The 5,000-nt window shown below is 46.6% G+C and overlaps 2 non-coding genes and 6 pseudogenes across 2 annotated transcripts; all 8 read left to right on the top strand.

Annotated features, from left to right (window-relative positions):
* The window catches only part of LOC138251981 (5S ribosomal RNA), a 119-nt pseudogene extending 24 nt beyond the window's left edge, over positions 1 to 95 (top strand).
* A 638-nt stretch (positions 96 to 733) lies between these two features.
* On the top strand, positions 734 to 852 carry LOC138254595 (5S ribosomal RNA). Its single transcript, XR_011197254.1, has one exon. It is a non-coding gene; the product is annotated as a 5S ribosomal RNA (ribosomal RNA).
* Positions 853 to 1,863: 1,011 nt separating this feature from the next.
* Positions 1,864 to 1,972, top strand: LOC138251892 (5S ribosomal RNA; annotated as a pseudogene).
* A 447-nt stretch (positions 1,973 to 2,419) lies between these two features.
* Positions 2,420 to 2,538, top strand: LOC138254594 (5S ribosomal RNA). The gene has a single exon (XR_011197253.1). It is a non-coding gene; the product is annotated as a 5S ribosomal RNA (ribosomal RNA).
* Positions 2,539 to 2,984: 446 nt separating this feature from the next.
* Positions 2,985 to 3,103, top strand: LOC138251568 (5S ribosomal RNA; annotated as a pseudogene).
* A 446-nt stretch (positions 3,104 to 3,549) lies between these two features.
* On the top strand, positions 3,550 to 3,668 carry LOC138256428 (5S ribosomal RNA; annotated as a pseudogene).
* Positions 3,669 to 4,019: 351 nt separating this feature from the next.
* On the top strand, positions 4,020 to 4,138 carry LOC138255856 (5S ribosomal RNA; annotated as a pseudogene).
* A 446-nt stretch (positions 4,139 to 4,584) lies between these two features.
* LOC138255734 (5S ribosomal RNA) lies at positions 4,585 to 4,703 on the top strand (annotated as a pseudogene).
* Positions 4,704 to 5,000: the final 297 nt, after the last annotated feature.

Below are 5,000 nucleotides of genomic sequence, written 5' to 3'. Positions count from 1 at the left end.
GTACCTGATCTCGTCTGATCTCAGAAGCTAAGCAGCGTTGCCCCTGGTTAGTACTTGGATGGGAGACTGCCTGGGAATGCCAGGTGCTGAACAGAAGAGTGCAGGCGTGTTTGAGAGCAGCAGGCTCCAGACCGGCGGGGTGTCTCAACACAAGAGGCCTGAAACAGGAGTGTATTCTGCCTACGGCCATACCACCCTGAATGTGACTGATCTCAGAAGCTAAGCAGCATCGGGCCTGGTTAGTACTTGGATGGGAGACTGCTTGGGACTACCAGGTGCTATAGGCATTTTGCCTCTTGCAGACAGTAGGTGGTGCACGTCTTAAAACAAATGCATAGAGTCCTCTCTAATGTTACTTTTCATTTATTATTTCTTCTACTCTTTTTTCCTTTCTTAAAATAAATAAAAAAACAGCAATAACACTAAAATACACTCTTTCTGAAGGAAAATTGAGAATCTTTCTGCACTTCACACTCACCCCAAGCTGCTGGTGGTGAGCTGGTCTGTTGCTGCTTGTGCTGGGCCCTAAAGAAAGGGCAGTCTGAGACTGTGTGTAAGTGCAGATGAAGCGATTGTGAGGCTGGTGCAAAACAGGGTGTGCGATTGGCCCTCTGTAAGAAGTTTGTGAAGGAGGGCAGTTTGTGAACAGTAGAGTGCAGGTGCGTTTGAGAGCAGCAGGCTCCAGACCGGCGGGGTGTCTCAACACAAGAGGCCTGAAACAGGAGTGATTTCTTCCTACGGCCATACCACCCTGAATGTGCCTGATCTCGTCTGATCTCAGAAGCTAAGCAGCGTTGGCCCTGGTTAGTACTTGGATGGGAGACTGCCTGGGAATACCAGGTGCTGTAGGCATTGTGCCTCTTGCAGACAGTAGGTGGTGCACGTGTTAGAACAAATGCATAGAGTCTTCTCAAATGTTACTTTTCATTTATTATTTCTTCTACTCTTTTTTCCTTTCTTAAAATAAATAAAAAAACAGCAATAACACAAAAATACACTCTTTCTGAAGGAAAATTGAGAATCGTTCTGCACTTCACACTCACCCCAAGCTGCTGGTGGTGAGCTGGTCTGTTGCTGCTTGTGCTGGGCCCTAAAGAAAGGGCAGTCTGAGACTGTGTTTAAGTGCAGATGAAGCGATTGCGAGGCTGGTACAAAACAGGGTGTGCGATTTGCCCTCTGTAAGAAGTTTGTGAAGGAGGGCAGTTTGTGAACAGAAGAGTGCAGGTGTGTTTGAGAGCAGCAGGCTCCAGACCGGCGGGCTGTCTCAACACAACAGACCTGAAACAGGAGTGTGTTTTGTCTACGGCCATACCACCCTGAATGTGACTGATCTCAGCTGATTTCAGAAGCTAAGCAGCATCGGACCTGGTTAGTACTTGGATGGGAGACTGCTTGGGAATACCAATTGCTATAGGCATTTTGCCTCTTGCAGACAGTGGGTGGTGCACGTCTTAAAACAAATGCATAGAGTCCTCTCTAATGTTACTTTTCATTTATTATTTCTTCTACTCTTTTTTCCTTTCTTAAAATAAATAAAAAAACAGCAATAACACTAAAATACACTCTTTCTGAAGGAAAATTGAGAATCTTTCAGCACTTCACACTCACCCCAAGCTGATGGTGGTGAGCTGGTCTGTTGCTGCTTGTGCTGGACCCTAAAGAAAGGGCAGTCTGAGACTGTGTGTAAGTGCAGATGAAGCGATTGTGAGGCTGGTGCAAAACAGGATGTGCAATTGGCCCTCTGTAAGAAGTTTGTGAAGGAGGGCAGTTTGTGAACAGAAGAGTGCAGGCGTGTTTGAGAGCAGCAGGCTCCAGACCGGCGGGCTGTCTCAACACAAGAGGCCTGAAACAGGAGTGTATTCTGCCTACGGCCATGCCACTCTGAATGCGCCTGATCTCAGAAGCTAAGCAGCGTCAGGCCTGGTTAGTACTTGGATGGGAGACTGCTTGGGAATACCAGGTGCTATAGGCATTTTGCCTCTTGCAGACAGTAGGTGGTGCACGTCTTAAAACAAATGCATAGAGTCCTCTCTAATGTTACTTTTCATTTGTTATTTCTTCTACTCTTTTTTCCTTTCTTAAAATAAATAAAAAAAACAGCAATAACACTAAAATACACTCTTTCTGAAGGAAAATTGAGAATCTTTCTGCACTTCACACTCACCCCAAGCTGCTGGTGGTGAGCTGGTCTGTTGCTGCTTGTGCTGGGCCCTAAAGAAAGGGCAGTCTGAGACTGTGTGTAAGTGCAGATGAAGCGATTGTGAGGCTGGTGCAAAACAGGGTGTGCGATTGGCCCTCTGTAAGAAGTTTGTGAAGGAGGGCAGTTTGTGAACAGTAGAGTGCAGGTGCGTTTGAGAGCAGCAGGCTCCAGACCGGCGGGGTGTCTCAACACAAGAGGCCTGAAACAGGAGTGCATTCTTCCTACGGCCATACCACCCTGAATGTGCCTGATCTCGTCTGATCTCAGAAGCTAAGCAGCGTTGGCCCTGGTTAGTACTTGGATGGGAGACTGCCTGGGAATACCAGGTGCTGTAGGCATTGTGCCTCTTGCAGACAGTAGGTGGTGCACGTCTTAAAACAAATGCATAGAGTCCTCTCTAATGTTACTTTTCATTTATTATTTCTTCTACTCTTTTTTCCTTTCTTAAAATAAATAAAAAAACAGCAATAACACAAAAATACACTCTTTCTGAAGGAAAATTGAGAATCTTTCTGCACTTCACACTCACCCCAAGCTGCTGGTGGTGAGCTGGTCTGTTGCTGCTTGTGCTGGGCCCTAAAGAAAGGGCAGTCTGAGACTGTGTTTAAGTGCAGATGAAGCGATTGCGAGGCTGGTACAAAACAGGGTGTGCGATTTGCCCTCTGTAAGAAGTTTGTGAAGGAGGGCAGTTTGTGAACAGAAGAGTGCAGGTGTGTTTGAGAGCAGCAGGCTCCAGACCGGCGGGCTGTCTCAACACAACAGACCTGAAACAGGAGTGTGTTTTGTCTACGGCCATACCACCCTGAATGTGACTGATCTCAGCTGATCTCAGAAGCAAAGCAGCATCGGACCTGGTTAGTACTTGGATGGGAGACTGCTTGGGAATACCAGGTGCTATAGGCATTTTGCCTCTTGCAGACAGTAGGTGGTGCACGTCTTAAAACAAATGCATAGAGTCCTCTCTAATGTTACTTTTCATTTATTATTTCCTCTACTCTTTTTTCCTTTCTTAAAATAAATAAAAAAACAGCAATAACACTAAAATACACTCTTTCTGAAGGAAAATTGAGAATCTTTCAGCACTTCACACTCACCCCAAGCTGCTGGTGGTGAGCTGGTCTGTTGCTGCTGGTGCTGGACCCTAAAGAAAGGGCAGTCTGAGACTGTGTGTAAGTGCAGATGAAGCGATTGTGAGGCTGGTGCAAAACAGGATGTGCAATTGGCCCTCTGTAAGAAGTTTGTGAAGGAGGGCAGTTTGTGAACAGAAGAGTGCAGGCGTGTTTGAGAGCAGCAGGCTCCAGACCGGCGGGCTGTCTCAACACAAGAGGCCTGAAACAGGAGTGTATTCTGCCTACGGCCATGCAACTCTGAATGTGCCTGATCTCGGCTGATCTCAGAAGCTAAGCAGCGTCAGGCCTGGTTAGTACTTGGATGGGAGACTGCCTGGGAATACCAGGTGCTGTAGGCGTTTTTCCTTTATTAAAATAAATTAAAAAACAGCAATAACACTAAAATACACTCTTTCTGATGGAAAATTGAGAATCTTTCTGCACGTCACACTCACCCCAACCTGCTGGTGGTGAGCTGGTCTGTTGCTGCTTGTGCTGGGCCCTTAAGAAAGGGCAGTCTGAGACTGTGTGTAAGTGCAGATGAAGCGATTGTGATGCTGGTGCAAAACAGGGTGTGTGCTTGGACCTCTGTAAGAAGTTTGTGAAGGAGGGCAGTTTGTGAACAGTAGAGTGCAGGTGTGTTTGAGAGCAGCAGGCTCCAGACCGGCGGGGTGTCTCAACACAAGAGGCCTGAAACAGGAGTGTATTCTGCCTACGGCCATAACACCCTGAATGTGCCTGATCTCGTCTGATCTCAGAAGCTAAGCAGCGTTGCCCCTGGTTAGTACTTGGATGGGAGACTGCCTGGGAATGCCAGGTGCTGTAGGCATTTTGCCTCTTGCAGACAGTAGGTGGTGCACGTCTTAGAACAAATGCATAGAGTCCTCTCTAATGTTACTTTTCATTTAATATTTCTTCTACTCTTTTTTCCTTTCTTAAAATAAATAAAAAAACAGCAATAACAAAAAAATACACTCTTTCTGAAGGAAAATTTAGAATCTTTCTGCACTTCACACTCACCCCAAGCTGCTGGTGGTGAGCTGGTCTGTTGCTGCTTGTGCTGGGCCCTAAAGAAAGGGCAGTCTGAGACTGTGTGTAAGTGCAGATGAAGCGATTGTGATGCTGGTGCAAAACAGGGTGTGCGATTGGCCCTCTGTAAGAAGTTTGTGAAGGAGGGCAGTTTGTGAACAGTAGAGTGCAAGCGTGTTTGAGAGCAGCAGGCTCCAGACCGGCGGGCTGTCTCAACACAAGAAACCTGAAACAGGAGTGTGTTTTGCCTGCGGCCATACCACCCTGAATGCGCCTGATCTCCTCTGATCGCAGAAGCTAAGCAGCGTTGGTCCTGGTTAGTACTTGGATGGGAGACTGCCTGGGAATACCAGGTGCTGTAGGCATTTTGCCTCTTGCAGACAGTAGGTGGTGCACGTCTTAGAACAAATGCATAGAGTCCTCTCTAATGTTACTTTTCATTTATTATTTCTTCTACTCTTTTTTCCTTTCTTCAAATAAATAAAAAAACAGCAATAACACTAAAATACACTTTTTCTGAAGGAAAATTGAGAATTTTTCTGCACTTCACACTCACCCCAAGCTGCTGGTGCTGAGCTGGTCTGCTGCTTGTGCTGGGCCCTAAAGAAAGGGCAGTCTGAGATTGTGTGTAAGTGCAGATGAAGCGATTGTGATGCTGGTGC

This window comes from Pleurodeles waltl, chromosome 8 (genome assembly GCF_031143425.1).
Source record: "Pleurodeles waltl isolate 20211129_DDA chromosome 8, aPleWal1.hap1.20221129, whole genome shotgun sequence".
NCBI lineage: Eukaryota > Metazoa > Chordata > Amphibia > Caudata > Salamandridae > Pleurodeles > Pleurodeles waltl.
The sequence above is the reverse complement of the archived record's forward strand: the minus strand, read 5'-3'. Positions and strand labels throughout refer to the sequence as shown.